We start from the raw sequence: 17,213 nt of genomic DNA, 5'->3' as shown, positions 1-17,213 counted from the left end.
AAATAATCGCTTTGAAGACGGCCAAGGTTTCAATGCAGTTCACGAAGCCCATCTGTGTCGCTATGTATGCTCTGGACCTCTCCAAACTCCACATGTACCGATCCCACTATGAGTTTGCAAAGTGAAACTTCCCTGATCTCAAATGGCCCTGAGCACTATGGGACTTAACTTCTGAGGTCATCAGACCCATATAACTTAGAACTACTTAAACCTAACTAACCTAAGGACATCACACACATCCATGCCCGAGGCAGGATTCGAATCTGCGACCGTAGAGGTCACGCAGTTCCAAACTGAAGTGCCTAGAACAGCACGGCCACACCGGCCGGCCCCTGATCTCAAATTATCTTATACGGGTGCACACAGTTTCATCTACTGGGTGATAGGCTGCAATCCATATGACGTAATTGGGTTCAATCACGAAGAATTCGACACTTCTGGATATTTAGTCTATATTCTTTTTGGAATAACATAATAAAACAAGAGGATTATCGGCCAGATGAGAGACGAGACGAAAAGTTAGTAGATTGTGGAGTTTGTACGGCTCAGATCAAAATGCACGCATACCGTATAGATACAGGTGCCACCCAAAGGCAAGCTAAGGGCGTGCGTCATGCAGCCCCAAAGGCTATCACAATAGAGGATTACAAGAGGTGCCTGCTCGAGAGCTCTGGCGATGCTGCATATGGATGAACCACTTGTCATAATTGCGTGCCTGATTGCACAATGTATGTGCATATATATGTATATATTGTGTGCTCGCTATGTGTGCATGTAAATATTGTATGTATTTGTTTGTATATGTGGTCTTCCTTCAACTGCTGCTAGTAGTCCTCGTTTCTCATATATATTGTATAAAGAAAAATAATCATCAGAAGGATATGATTAAAATGTAAATATTGTATATAAAATGATCAGAAAGAAAATGTAAATATTGTATATGAATAAAAAACAACAAATTAGATATGAAAATATAGTATCTAAGTTTTAGTGCACCTGATAATATTAGTAATGTATACAAGTCTTCAGAGAAAAATAATAATTTTGTAAATAAAACTACTGTATACAAGTAAGGGAAAAAAGGCTGTGTCACTATGCCAACAACGAAATTGTAAAGGAAGCATTGAAATTTATGTTGTGTAAAAAAGTAGCTTTTGAAAAAACCAATGAAACAAATAGCTTTGTAAAAAAAGAAAAAATTATTAATAAACAACAAAAAATTGTAAAATAATTTTATCGCAAAAAAGTTATTGTCGATAATAAACTATAAGTTAATCTGTTATATCATTGTTATTATTTCCAAACACTTTCACCATAGAATTATTGAACTATTTGTAAAGGATGATGCCCAAGCTCGAATCTTATTGGTCCAGAGAGGAATGGGAAGTGTTTCTCACCATTTTAATTTACTCCCATTCATCCAGGGGTTTCCCACCAATTTTATATCATGTGACTGGTATCAAGTTACATCATGATCTAGTCAACTTGCCTCAGTTGCGTGGATAAGACTGGGGCTCCCCTTGGTGACCTTTATCAATTTCAGGTGATTCCCCAGGGGTAGAGGAGAGGGGAGGAACCTCAAATATACATACCTGACACAGGAAATGTAACCTGATGCCCCCCTTATCTCGTCAGTAGTGCCCAGTCCATCTAGAACAGGCATGTTTATCAGTTACAGTCTTATCATATCACCAGATGTACGGGTTGCTTATCCTCCTTGCCCTTGGGCTTGCATTGGCCCTTGATAACGACTTACGTCTTTGTAGCATGAAAACTTACTGGGGGTTTGATGCTCCCATTATTATTTAACGATAGATTGTTCTCAGTCCACCCTTTCCTTTGTCACCCCTTACTTTCGCATTCCTCATCCCTGTATCCACTATTAAACATATGTTACACTGTGCTTGGCGACACTCCCTTTGAATGTTACTGGTACGTCCATACCGATAACACCTCATGTCAGTAGAGAAGACATTCCTTCCATCTCTTACTTTTGTTACTATACCTTTCTACTCAAGTTCTGTGGCCACCTTGATGGCTCCAGCCAGATCCTTCAGGAATTCTACCTGCATCCTTCTTGACATATTAAGCATCATTCCCTTTAAAGGTGTATCTAATGCCCTATGTTCTTGTTCCTATAAAATAATTCTATTTACTTCGTCACTCCCTATCATTTTACAGATATTTGCGTTAATCTTTCGTATTCTATCCACAAAATTTTCCATGGCTCATTACATCTTTCCGTTACCCCATGCAACTGTTTGTGAAAAAAATTTGGAGCTATATTGCGTCTTATAATGTCGTACCAGAGACTCTTTAAGTTTATCAATAGATTCCTCAAATACTCATGATAAATAACATACATCTTAGGTTCCCATATCAAGCGCAGTTTGGTTATCTCCAACAACCTCTCATCTGTCTATAAACTGTGCTTTGCGGCTGACAACAGGTCATCTATAAACGCTACTACAGTCTTTGGTGCTCTACTAGAAGAGGGACTAAGCAAGCTAACGGCAGCTGAAGCTAATGAGGGAATGGTCGAACTGGATGAGACTCCATAATCTCTTAGAATGTTTAATTCTTTGTATTTTGGCATAATTTGCTTTTAGATTAGCCACCTGCTCTAATAAGGGATGCACCACCTATTGCATGCTAACTCCCACTGTGTTTCTTTCAGTCATTGTGGAACCTTACACAACAGGAAAACAAAATAGAAACAAAAACTACCTCTAATGCTTATGTCTGATCATCAACTTGTCTTACTACACTGGTTAGCATAATGGCCATACCTTTGGCATGTATAACATGTAATTGGTGTCGATTCTGTACATGGCACACTGTGGCGTAATAGTTTATACTTGGTGCAACTCAGTGAAGGCCTGTCAGTGAAGTCCTCTACACTATTATCCCACACCCTGTTCCTCTGGCCTAATAAACTTCACCTTCACGTTCATGTGACAATACTATCGATCTGACTAGTGGTTGTAAGTGATGGGGGTACCCTATACATGAGAATAAAATCAGTCAGTGTACTCACATTTCTATATTCCTGACGTTGCATGTCAATGCTGCTGACATCATCCTCAACTCTACTTGGTCACTTCGTTTTACCAGTTGTAAAGGTTGGAGTGAATGACCTCTGTGGTGGATGGTAGAGCTGTACTTCTAGTGGGTAGGATGGCACTCATCCCTCGACCCTGGTTGTCGTTTTAGTGGTGTGGTCGGTAGGAACAAAGTTGAAGCCTACTGATAAATCAAGAGTGTAAGAATGTCATACATTTACTCATTAGTTTACAGCAGTTATGTTGTCACAGCCAGTGGCCAGAGTCAGGTGGTAGCCCCAGTGAGTGGCAAGGTGTTTATTCCTGCACGCAGTCTTTCAAGATCTAAGCAGGCTGTGGCGAGGCAGCGTTCTGACATCATCACTTTGTCAGCAGTGTGGTACTGACACAGGGCCCCGAGCAGGTCGTCATGGGGCAGACAGCCTCTGGAGAAGGTAGCTGTGTCAACTGGAGTTGATGTACAGGTCAGTGCGGAAAGCAACAGAGTGTCCAGAGTCGAACAGTGGGCATCAGCGTGGATGGCAGAGTCCTGCGGCGATGGAGTGTGTCCACAGAGGACAGTGAGCGGCAGAGGCTGTCTGTACGGGTAATGACAGTTAGGTAGCTACTGTATGTGGCCCAGGAGTGAGCCACAGACGCAGAAGTAGGAACCCTGCCGAGGATGGAAGTCAGCCAGCAGGTGGTCCTCCAACTGGTAGGCACCAAATCAGCAGCAAGTGGACTCAGGTGTGACTAACAGACCAGAATCTAGTGAAAACGGTATTTTGCATTGTCGGCTAGATTACACACTTCAGGATGCACCTCCTCTAAAACTGGCCAAGAAAAAGTTTATGTTTTGTGCAGGGATGCTCAAATAAAGGATTATTCATGTTTTATTCGTTGCTGTAGTATCATTCTCAGTCTCTATCGTTGTCTGGCCATCACTTTTGTGTATGAAGTTATATGTAGGAGTATATATGGCTAGGGCGAATCACAGGATGGCAAAACGGCCTGCTTGACAGTAAATTTGGGAAGTATCTCGTGAAAGGATGCACATGGCTGAACTGATCATTAGCAACCAGAAATTTGCATCACATGGTCATCACTTCAGTTTGCGCATAGTTGTAATGACATGGTTCTGCAGTCCCACCACTCACAGTAGTTTTTCCAGTTACTGTAGACTTTGGACAACCACGAACTCGTCACATGGACAGAAAATAAATGCATATATAGGGTGTTACAAAAAGGTACGGCCAAACTTTCAGGAAACATTCCTCACACACAAATAAAGAAAAGATGTTATGTGGACACGTGTCCAGAAACGCTTAATTTCCATGTTGGGGCTCATTTTAGTTTCGTCAGTATGTACTGCACTTCCTCGATTCACCGCCAGTTGGCCCAATTGGAGGAAGGTAATGTTAACTTCGGTGCTTGTATTGACATGTGACTCATTTTCTGTGAACGTTGGTGATGTCTTGATTGGGCCCCATGTTCTTCCACCTACGCTCAATGGAGCACGTTATCATGATTTCATATGGGATACTCTACCTGTGCTGCTAGAACATGTGCCTTTACAAGTACGACACAACATGTGGTTCATGCACGATGGAGCTCTTGCACATTTCAGTCGAAGTGTTCGTACACTTCTCAATAACAGATTCGGTGACCGATGGATTAGTAGAGGCGGACCAATTCCGTGGCCTCCACGCTCTCCTGACCTCAACCCTCTTGACTTTCATTTACGGGGGCATTTGAAAGCTCTTGTCTACGCAACCCCGGTACCAAATGTAGAGACTCTTCATGCTCGTATTCTGGACGGCTGTGATACAATACGCCATTCTCCAGGGCTGCATCAGCGCATCAGGGATTCCATGCGACGGAGGGTGGATGCATGTATCCTTGTTAACAGAGGACATTTTGAACATTTCCTGTAACAAAGTGTTTGAAGTCACGCTGGTACGTTCTGTTGCTGTGTGTTTCTATTCCATGATTAATGTGATTTGAAGAGAAGTAATAAAATGAGCTCTAACATGGAAAGTAAGCGTTTCCAGACACATGTCCACATAACATATTTTCTTTCTTTGTGTGTCAGGAATGTTTCCTGAAAGTTTGACCGTACCATTTTGAAACACCCTGTATACAGACACATAATTCATTTACTTTTCTCTTCGTTTCTGACCTCTGTTTCAGTAGGGTATGTGTAGTTGACAAATTAGCGCAGGCCCTGAAGTTATAAATTTCTAAAAGTTATTAATTTCTACATACAGTAGCTACCTAGCTGCCATTAATATTTTCTATCTCTTGCGTGTGCTCACTTGTTTGTGTTATAAACACCAACACATCGCAACAGCATAAATCGATGTAAGCAGCACTCTGCTGTAAATGTGCTAAAGCATTTCACTGTAGCCTGAATCTCGTGCACCTTTGAGAAGTAATTCAGAGTAGCTTGTTCAGCATTTATAAACACCGGCAACTGTGGTCTTGTGCTGTAGCGTGATTGAAAAATCCATGAATTTTTCTTGTTCAGAACAGTTTGTTCACTCTTTACGACCGAAAGCAGATGTGGACAAAGTAATGGGGCATCCAGCTCTAGCATTACTTTTCCTCAACAGTAATTGTCAGTACCAGTATTATTTTTCGAATTTTGGACAGGTCAGTATTATCACAGCCACTTTTCTAAAACTTTCCTATAATTTTATGCACGGTATGTTATATTTCAAGCTAAAATTTATGAAAAGGAATTACTTTATTTTGGATGTTATAATCGATAAGTACTAGTTCTGAATGTACAGTTAATTTTTTTAGAAACATTTGAAATTACGAATTATTTGGCACACTTAAAATGTCTGTTATTAATTACGCAATCTAGTACTATTTACTACATTTATTTCTAGAATCATTTAAGAAATAATAATAGAAATTGATTTGTCAAGACAAATTGTAAACCCTTTGGAATATTGTTATTTCGGCGGAGTGAGACAGTAGTAAGCATGCTTCTGATGGGATCGGACGTATTTTGGTATTTTGTGCGAACAATGTAATTTCAGCTTTGTTAATGTGATAAATCAAAAGACTGTATGATATACTAAAATGTGACAAAGTGTATTAATGTAACAACAAAAATTCTGCAACAGTCTTCAGATTTATTTAGATCAATTCAACCATGAGGACCTAAAATGTAAGAGTTTCAGCTTCAAGCATCAGACCTCTAGATAAGAAGAATTGGAGCCACCTCTGCGTAATAGTTCAGTCTGATGCCAACTTACTCATTCTCTGCATTTTATTTATTGTCATTAAAACTTTGTGTGTTTGATATTATTGGGTAGACAGACTGCCAGGTACTGCACAGAGATTAGTGCCAATAGTACACAGTGGTCACACAGAATACACTTTATCCACAGATTTTGAGTGCATTTGGTTATTTATGGAGGTGAACGAACCAAAAACCGGTATGGACAAAGCTCCTGGCTACACTATTACTAAATGGTGGGAGGAAGGGGTGTGGATCAAGACATTAAGGTCCAGGGCAGGAGATGAGGGAATGTCACGGAGATAGGCTTGAGGAATGTACATATGATCGCCAGCCACATACGACATGAACTGAACGAGCTCAAGGCAACATTCCTTGCAAATGGGTACAGTAACAGAGACATACAATTAGCTATGAGGTACATTGAAGACAATATAGACAGAGGTACAAAAGATACTCTTCCTGTTCGTCACTTACCTTATGTAAGAGGCGTTAGCGATGGGGTAGGCAAGGAATCAAATCTATATTTCATAGTGGCCGCAGTATCCGAGATTTGTTGAGGCCCACTACCATAAGGATCCAGTGAATGCTCTCCACACGGCAGGCATCTACGAACTTCGGAGCGAATGTGTTGAAGGCGAAACCTGGAGACCCATTAGCACTCGTCTATTGGAGCACAAATGTTATGTATGACTGGAACATAACAACAAATCAGCTGTATTGGAACACCACCAGGAATGTGGCCGTTCTATCAGTTTTCAAGAAATTTGTGTGCTTGCTTGGCAACCATGGATGCAGCAACCGAGAATAAAAGAGGTTATGAAATAATTAAATTGCATAACAATATGAACAGGGAGGGTGGCTACAAGTTACCCATGGTCTGGTTGCCAGCCATTCCAGCCAAGCAGATCACATCTGTTCGCCAGCCTGCAACACCGCTTGACCCAGGTTTAACGCTATAAGCAGCGGCTGCAAGAGAACTACTGTGCGACCTTAATGCTTCACTGCAAGAAAACACTATGGCCTGGATACACGCTGTCGATTTACTACTGCCTTCCAATCGCCAACGAGAGATTGCCTATCAATTACCAAAGTGGCACAGGCCACAGCGAGCTTATACAGTACTTCCTACCGATCATCTACTAGAGCTGCCTTCCAGTAAGTCACCCAAGTAACAAAGTCTGTAGCCTACTGTACAGTCACCCCTTCCATAATGACCTCTCTTCAAATCGTCCAATGGCACCCCAGTCATGTGACGTCAGTAACTATCAGATAACCAAAACAGACAGTATATAAGCGAAGACATTCACTGATGTCCAGCCGTGAACTGACACGAAAAGAACCGCACAAAATCGGTCGCAACGTCGGGAATTTAGTGTCTTTAGTAGTTTGTAACGACGCGGCCCAATATGCAAAATTATTTTATTCTAAATAGCAATGTAAATGGCCAAGTGCAGAGAGAAAGCTACATATTATTACAAAAGGGTGTAAGAAGAAATCAGTAAGTCTGTTGAATTAACCTTAACAATTTTTTTAACTTTTTTTCCCTTTTGTAGAAAAAAAGTAGACAAAGATTCAACTTTGCCGATCTATCTACTTATTTTTCCTAAAAGAAAGAAAATTCTTCATTTAAATCAGCAACAAAACTAAACGTTGCCACGAAAAAACAAACCAAACAGCGACAATGAAGTAACAACCCGTAAGTCACGTAAATGAAATGCACAACATTCCGGTTAGACTCAAAAGGGATGCCCACGTGATGTCAATTTTCTGTCAAGAAACGTCAACGTACCGGGTTCATTCTTGCGCGATACTTCCGCGCAAAATCTTCTTTGGTAACATCTGTAGACTCCCAAGACTCTTTGGCGCAATAGTATCCGGTGAGTCAGCGCAGGGCTAGAATGTGTTGAAATTGCATCTGTTATGAATTTGGTGAATTTATTTGTGGACGAAGAACATGTGTGTCACAGTTGTAGTGAGTGATAGCATATTGTGGTCGGAATTGTCGTCGTCGTCTTCTTCTTCCAACAAACTAGTTGTGGACTTCACAGCAAGTTGGTAAACAAATTAAATGCATTTTTGTAACAAAGTAAATTTTTAGTATTTGCGTGGGAAACGTATGTTACGAGCATGAACATCGTTATGGACAAGAAAATACATATAAATAAATAAAGAGTTTAGTCACAAATCGTCATGTAGGCCACACACAATAGTACGTTGGGACAATAACTTCAGTAACGTAGGAATTACAGTGGCTGAAGTAGCTAATCGCTAGTAGGCTTCAATTCATGATCAAGTTAAATTCCAACAAAAAAATGCTTCAAATTTTCAAGTATTTAGAAGCTGTCCGGTGCCTGGTAGTGAGCAATGTCACTCTTTCATAAGATACTTGAAATGAAACCGGTACTGTCTAATTTTACTAAGCAGTTCAGCTAACTTAAGTATTTTAGTTACGTTATCACTGGGGTTAGCAGTATCCAGTCCACTTTGATTGTGACATATTAAAATCTAATTGACTACTGTATTCAATAGTAGCAAAATTTCGACCATCGAAGCTTGTTACAATAGGGCAGTGAGGGTTAAGTGTAACGAAGCTATTGGTGGCAGCAATGTAATACAGTTACAGTTCTGATATTCGCAAGCCTTAAATCCGAACTTGGATGAGGGATCAGTGATAGCATGCCAATATTATTGTGGTAGAACTGGTTAATGAAGTTTTACTGCCAGATCAGCCACAAACTTATGGGGAGACACCAATTCAGTCCTCTATAAAATCAGAGGGTACTGTACCTGGTTGTGTAAATACGTATTATTCCCCATACGAGCTACATATTAAGGACCTTGCTGTGGATTGTCAGTCACTACCTTGTATTGATACTGTAATCGAGAAAGGAACTTTGTTACTGTCAGTGTAGGTACACAAAGTATCATTCCTCTCTTCATAGACAGACCTGGCAGAGGTAGCTATGCATGTGGATTTACTATGCACACACAAATATCTTTTTCATCCCTGAGAATGCCAGCAATACAATGTAACGGTGTAGGCTGTGATATTCTCAAACAGTCAACTATTAGAATTTTTTTTCCTATATACACACTGATTATATTTAGTTAATGCTATATTTTCAGGCAGTTACAAAACAAGAAAAATTTTCTCAAATTAGTGTTAAAATCTGACTGCTTTTGCTGTTGCTATTAACAGCTTAATATGCCAAGTTACTGGTATAATTTAGTGCTCTTTTTTTCTTTCTGTACTTGACTGAAAGGTGTAGCCCCCCCCCCCCCCCCCACTCCCTCTCAAAAAATATACTCTCACTTCATTTAGTTTTATGCATGCCTAGTTGCCACAAGGAATCAGAAGATGCAATCCCCCAAAACTGTCAAACTCCTTCAGTTTGTTAGCTACCAGTAGGCCTAATAATGGAGAGCAGTGCAAGACCTTCATACCAGAAAATAGAGCAATGTAGTGCAGTTGTTCCAAATCCCAATTTAGCTTTCTAGGTTTAGATTTTCCACACATTTCATAAATTAAGGCAAATAACAGTTTGAGTCTTAGATAGAGGGTAAGGCGGATTTCCTATGTTGTCCTATCTGAGCTTAAGCTATGCATTTGATCATCTTGATGCTTATGGTAAGGTAAACCGTAATATACCTTGCATAAAAAGTTCTTTGATTACCTGCAGCATCAGATTTGGATAAAATCACTAGCTTTAGATTATTGCCGCCATCATCGTCGTCACGGGCTGATGAGTCTGTCAGTTGTGAAAGTCAGAAGGCTTCCACTTTTATGTCAAATGGACATCTCTATGACATAATTAAGCCAATCAGATGCCATCCTCTGGACATATAAGGTGGAGTCTTGCCAGTTTCGTGACAGGCAAACTGCACCCCTGGCAATGATAATGCAAGCAATAGCCTAAAGCTTCGGATTTTATCCGAATTTTATGTGATTAGTTAACCAAGACCTTTTTACCCAAAGACACTTGCCACATAAGATTTCTTACCCCTAATGTATATTCTTCCATGCCAAAAAATTTGGGTTGCATCAAATTATGAGAACATGAGGGTGGCTGCAGTAGTATAGGACCAACTCCAGTATATTGTTTGTAGTTGGTCACTAGTTATCATGTAGCAACTTACAATAATATGAGCAGTAAACAATATTTTGTCTGTTCTTTATACATGCATGTTGTATCATTGCACACTTAGTCATGAGGTAATCATTTGCTGACAATGATTACAGCACACACAGAGGCATTCAAACAATAAATGGTACAATAGTACATACCCTCTGCCAGGCACTTCAGGGTGGTTTGTAGAGTACAGATGTAAATTTAGATGACCCTGTTTGTGATTTGGAAAGAGATTTGTCTTGTGGAATTGGAGTAAATCATAACCTTCGGTATTTAGGAGGATCATAGTGTTTTAGAAGGCTCACACTTATTGGGTACAAAAAGTGTGTATGCCCTACCTCAAACTAAAGGTTTATTGTTGTATGGTTTTAAATTTTAACAACAATGGGCTTTCTTCTAACTTGCTATAGTGAACTGAACCACACTCAGATCTTCTATCAGAATTCTCAGCCAATACTAGCTGTGTACAAGCATGTCTGTCTATCAATTACCTTTTTCATGGACTATGGGTGTTACTTTCAATTCATAATCTATAAGAAGATAAAAGATTCCAAGGCTGGTAAAGAATGCTAATCATAGGTATATTCTCAAAATGTGATGCCATATTTTGTGAATAAAACTGTCTATATCACTTAACTCACAAAATAACCACATTGCTCACAGATTTATTCAGGATATTTATTTCCTTTATTATTAAGGTTACATATGTTTCTTAGATGGCATCTGAGACATATTCATTTGTAAACTTTAATTTTACGTATCCCTTGTGTGTTTTGTTTAGAATATGTTGATTAGACTATTGCTTGTGAGTGGAGGGTAAGGTTGTTATGTTTCCTAGACCTATATAGGTCTAACAGAGATGGTGATCTATTGAGGGGGACAGTATTTTGTGTTGTATTGTATACTGCACCTGTATATGATTTTATAATGAGGCTTCAGCAACAGGTTCTAGTCGCATGGAGGGCCCGTAGTCAAATTTTATTTTGCTAATGTTTTCATATTATCAATTATAAATCATCTGTCATTTATTAAGACTCATATGTGTCCCATCTTAATGATATTGATCTATTTGTCAAGTACTGTGTTATTTAAAAAAAAAAAAAAAAAACTGGGATTGCCAGGATGGTTTCCATCATCACCTAGATACTGATGTGACAAATGTGGCATCTACAGTTGAAATAATCAAAATCCCAAGTGTGACAAGTTATTTACCAGAAATATGAATGCCTCCGAAATTAGTGCAATCACATACAATGTGCCATTAAACTTTTCATAGAAATGAGAAGTAGGATCCTTCCTTGAAAAGTATGTCAACATTCCACACCATGAGGGTTTTGAGAAAATCATTGGGTCACTGAAATCTCTTAAATGTTCTGCTAACGGCTACTTGCAATGGACGAAAGCAGTGCATCTACATAGATACTCTGCAAGCCACCGTATGGTGTGTGCCAGACGGTTTCCTGTCTCACTACTAGTCATTTCCTATCGTGTTCCACTTGCAAATAGAGGGAGGGAAAAAGACTGTCTGTATACCTCCATATGGGCCCAAATTTTTTGTTTCTTGTCTCCATGGTCCTTACGCGCAACATATGTTGGCAGTAGTAGAATCATTCGGCAATCGGCTTCAAATGCCAGTTTTCTAAATTTTCTCTATATGTTTCTCCTAAAAAAAAAAAAGTCTCCAGGGATTCCCATTTGAGTTCCCGAAGCATCTCCGAAACATGCGTTGTTCAAACCTACGGGTAACAAATCTAACAGCCCGCCTCTGGATTGCTTCAATGTCTTCCTTCATTCCGACCTGGCACGGATCCCTAACACCCAAGCAGTACTCAAGAACAGGTGAAACCAGCACCCTATATGCAGTCTCCTTTACAAGTGAACCACTCTTTCCTAAAATTCTCCCAACAACCCAAGTCGACCATTCGCCTTCGCTACAACAGTTGTCACATGCTTGTTCCATCTCTTATCTCTTTGCAACTTTATGTCCACATATTCAAACAACGTGACTGTGTCAATCAGGACACAGTAGTACTGTATACGGACATTACAGGTTTGATGTTCATACTCATCCACACTGACTTAAATTTTTCAACATTCATCACACCAGATGGAAATTTTGTTTAAGTCATCTTGTATCCTCCTACAGTCACTCAACTTCAACACCTTACCATGCACCACGGCAAATGACCACTGATTCCTGCCCACCTTGTCCATCAAACCACTTATTTATATATAGAGAGAACAACAGTGGTCTTATCACAGTTCCCTGGGGCACTGCTGATGATGTCCTTGTCTCTGATTAACACTCACCGTCGAGGATAACATACTGAGTTCTATTATTTAAGAAGCCTTTGAGCCACTCACATATGTGTGAACTTCTTCCATATGATCATACCTTCATTAACAGCCTGCAGTGGGGCACCGTGTCAAATGTTTAAAGGACCCACTCTTCTGGAAATAATGCTCTTCATTAAATAATCTTATAAGCTTTACCTCCACAGCATGGTTCATTTGATCTTCTTCTTCCTTCTCTTTTCTTTTTTGCCCCCAGCATGTATACAGCTTACAAATGCAAGGACAGCATGATGTAAGACAAGGACTAAGGACTAGGTTTTTGAGTGCTAATAATTTTGTGGCACCAGTTTAGAGTGAGCGTGGTAGATTACTAATTATACTCCTACAGTAACACTAATTAGATTACCATTGACCGTATGCAATCGTGGTAATTGGTCGTCTTAAATTCCTGTGGTGTCATAGGCAGAGTGCAATATCTGTGGACAGCGTATAATAAAAAGTTTTTTGTGTTGTCTTGCAGCTGGCCGAAGTGGCCGTGCGGTTCTAGGCACTGCAGTCTGGAACCGCGAGACCGCTACGGTCGCAGTTTCGAATCCTGCCCCGGGCATGGATATGTGTGATGTCCTTAGGTTAGTTGGGTTTAACTAGTTTTAAGTTCTAGGGGACTGATGACCTCAAAAGTTGAGTCCCATAGTGCTCAGAGCCATTTGAACCATTTTGTTGTCTTGCACAAAATTGGTAAAAAAAAAATTGTCAATAATTGGAAGAAATAGGTTGCCTCATTTGGAGAATAAGGAAACTACATACATCTGAGATTGCTGGAGCTTCCTACCCCCGCTCCCTGCGGATCTGTGGGTTAGAATAGGCCCGCAGTATTCCTGCCTGTCATAAGAGGTCACTTACAGGAGTCTCACACATTTCGACCTTTATGTGGTGGTCCCCTGTAGGGTTTGACCTCCATACCATAAATTTTCCCAAAGAGCGAGCCAATTGAGGAAGAGCGCCTTACATGATGCAGTGTGTCCATCATGCATGGAGATCTTTAGCCCTCTTTCTCATCGTCGCATTGCAGTCTCACTCACTCTCCATCTCTTGGGTGGGAATACATACTTGGGTGCAGTTTCTGCCATCCAATATGCTATGTCGCTTTCTGCGCCGACGATGACCATGGACATCTTTGCATCTGATATCCATCACAGTAGCCAGTCCATTGTAGTGGGGTCGCCGTGTACCCTGTTGGTTGTAGCCCCCTGACAACACAGGGATCGCTTTGCTGATGCCTATGCCGTTAACTCCCCATGTATGCCAAGGAGTAGACGCCTATCTCCCTGGGGCATTGGAACTCTCAGCAACGGCCTTCCTGCCAGATGGCCCCTGCTGCGGCGGGGTAGCGCCCCTGGGGAAGGCCCTTGGTTGGAGTGGATGGCATCAGGGCGGATGGAACGCAATTAAGCGTGGCACATTTCTCTTGCTAGTGGCCAGCCATCAGCAGTCTCTAAGCGTTCCAGGACTCAATTTAATGCAAACATGTATGACCCCAAATCGTTTCCCTTTCTGGCCGCTCCATGGGATGAGCGAAAGGCTAAGAATGGTAGCGAAGCTTATTCGCCATGCTGCCTAGTATGTACAAGAGCTGATGGGGAATCCTTTGTGTCCGTGAAGCCTTAGTTCTTTGTAGAGCATTTAGAGAACAAGTTTGGGGAGGTGGAAGGCTTCGGGACTAGTGCAGCAGGGGATACAACCCGTCGGCTTTGGACAATGACGTCACAAGTGGCCAATCGAGAAGCGATTCTTCTTAGTGTTGTAGCTCCCTCCAGTGGCTGATAAGTGGTTTTTGGCTTTTTTTAAAAAAAAAATCTCACGAGATAGAATAAACAGATCCACTTTATTAAGCAATCAGTAAAAAAAAACGAAACTGAAACATAACGGCAAAAGCGAAAATGGTAAACTGCTCTCTGGCGACTTGTGACGTCATTGTCCAAAGCCGACGGGTTGTATCCCCTGCTGCACTAGACCCAAGGCTTCTCCAAAATGTGCTTTGGGTCAGTTTTGATAAAAACAGCTTCCTCTGCCCAGTCATGGGCATTACTCGCTTGTGACAAGTTGGGAGCTGTTTCAGTTACCATCATGCCCCATAAGTGTTTAAATATGGTCCAGCATATTATATTCCACAGGGACCTTCTTTTGCAGTCTGATGATGAGCTGCTCGCCAATTTAGAGCAACAAGGTGTGCATTTCATCCGGCGCGCTCATCGGGGTCTGAGGGATAATCAGGTTGCCACCGGTACCTTCATCTTGGCCTTCGAGGGTGATACATTGCCTGAGAAGGTCTAGGTGATGGTCTGCCACTGTGATGTCAAGCCCTATATCCCTCCCCCGATGTGGTGCTTTAAGTGCTGGAAGTTCGGCCATAAGTCTTCCCGCTGTTCTTCCAGACTCACATGTAGAGATTGCAGATGTCCATCACATCCAAATACTCCATGTGCCCTGCCTCCCATCTGTGTCAGCTGCGGAGAGCATCATTTACCTTGATAACCAGACTGTAGGATTTTATAGAAACAGTGGAAAATCATGGAATATAAGATCCTGGACTGACTGACCAACACTGAGGCTAAGAGGAAATATGAACGACTCCATCCTGTGTGAATGACTTCCTCTTATGCTGCCACTACAACAGTGATAGCCCCATCGGTTCAGCAAATTCCAGTCAGCTCCCTGGGCCATAAGGCTACACCTGCCCCCTTGACTGTGTGGAGGGGGGGTACTACCCTCCCTGTTGCTCCTGCACCACCTACTTCGGGAGCAACGCCCCTCCCCCCCCCCCCCCCCCCCGCCACCCATCGGGGACGTCCATCCCCACTTGTAAGCCAGAGAAGCGTCCAACATCTTCAGCTCCTTTCACTTGGAAGGGGTCCCTTGGGTCCCTCCCTTCCCAGGTTTCCACCAGTGGAAGGATGATGCCCACCAGTGGCGTAAGTGCCCAGAAGCAGCTGGTCGAAGGCTTCACAATCTTCCTCAGTCCTGGAGAATGAATCAGTGAAGCCCTCCCAGCCAGTGAACCCCAAGGAGCAGTGAGAAAAGTCCAAGAAGAAGACCTCGAAGACCAAGGAACTTGTGGTGGTGCCCACCCCACCACAACCTACAAGCTCTGCGTATAAGGATGGGGTGGAGACTCTGGCGTCTGCTGAGGACCTAGATCTCAGTGGACCCTCAGACACCATGGAAGTCGATTGCACGGGTACTCAGTTGGTGGTAGCAGGTGATCCACTGGTGTAATCTGCCTCCTCGCTCCCTTCATGCCTTTTTCGACCACGGACAATGTCGTCCTCCAGTGGAATTGCAGCGGTTTTTTCCACCACCTTGCTGAGCTCCAACAACTTCTCAGCCTTCACCCTTTCTTCTGCATTGCTCTCCAGAAAACTTCGTTTCCAGCTATGCAAACTGCTGCCCTCTGTGGCTATCGGGGTTATTATAAGAATCGGGCAGCTTATGAGAATCTGTGTCTACATCCTTAACTCTCTTTACAGCGTGTGCATCCCTCTTCAAACACCTTCAGAGGCTGTCGCTGTTTGGGCGTGGACGCCTCAGGCTATTACTCTATGCAGTCTCTATCTTCCACGGGATGGTGATGTCCCGCAGCTTGTATTGGCTGCACTGATAGCCCAATTGCCACCACCTTTTCTGTTATTGGGCGACTTTAACACCCATAACCATTTGTGGGGTGGATTGGTGGCAACAGGCCAAGGCACTGACGTTGAGCAAGTGTTGGCATAGCTTGACCTTTCTCTTTTAAATAATGGTGCCTCCACACATTTCAGTGTGGCTTACGGCACGTACTCAGCCATCGACCTTTCGGTCTGCAGCCCTGGCCTTCTACCGTTTGTCCGATGGAGTGTGCATGACGACTTGTGCAGTAGTGACCACTTTCCAGTCTTTCTGTCACTGCCCCAGTGTCACTCACCTGGGTGCATCCCCAGATGGGCTTTGAATAAGGCTGACTGGGACTCGTTTGCGTCCATTGCCACTCTTGAGCCTCTTTCTCATGGCGCCATTGATGTGGTGGTTCACACAATCACCACCGGCATCCGTTTCTGCCGCGGAATCTGCAATTCCCTGTTCTTCCGGGTCCCCTCGGTGGAGGACTGTGCCTTGCCACTGTTGGCACCCGTACCTCTCCATTGCAGGTTTGGTGCAAGATTAGGCGACTCCATGGGTATCAGACACCTGTCAGCGTACCTGGGCTTTCTCTGAATGGAGCAGTCTGTACTGAATCAGACACGGTTGCAGAACTCTTAGCAGAGCATTATGCTCAGAGTTCCACTTGTACGAATTACCCACTGGGCTTCCACTCCCTGCAAGAGCGGTTGGAAAGTCGGAGCCTTTCATTCCATACACGCCACCCCGAATCATACAATGTGGGAATTCTGCAGTGCCCTAGCCGCTTGCCCTGATACAGCTCCTGGGCCGGATCACATCCAATACCAAATGCTCAAA

The 17,213-nt window shown here is 42.4% G+C and overlaps 1 protein-coding gene across 2 annotated transcripts in view; it reads left to right on the top strand.

The window, feature by feature from the left end:
- Positions 1-8,148: 8,148 nt before the first annotated feature.
- LOC126471072 (thioredoxin-like protein 1) overlaps positions 8,149-17,213 on the top strand; it is a 68,910-nt gene continuing 59,845 nt past the window's right edge. The window contains exon 1 of one of the 2 annotated variants that reach the window (XM_050099145.1): positions 8,149-8,345. The gene's annotated coding sequence lies outside the window, so the exon portion shown is untranslated. Of the gene's footprint in view, positions 8,350-17,213 lie in introns of both variants that reach the window. The other variant, XM_050099144.1, reaches the window with a different exon arrangement.

Source organism: Schistocerca serialis, chromosome 3 (assembly GCF_023864345.2).
Source record: "Schistocerca serialis cubense isolate TAMUIC-IGC-003099 chromosome 3, iqSchSeri2.2, whole genome shotgun sequence".
In the NCBI taxonomy this organism is placed as follows: domain Eukaryota; kingdom Metazoa; phylum Arthropoda; class Insecta; order Orthoptera; family Acrididae; genus Schistocerca; species Schistocerca serialis.
This window is presented reverse-complemented; position numbering and strand designations above follow the sequence as displayed.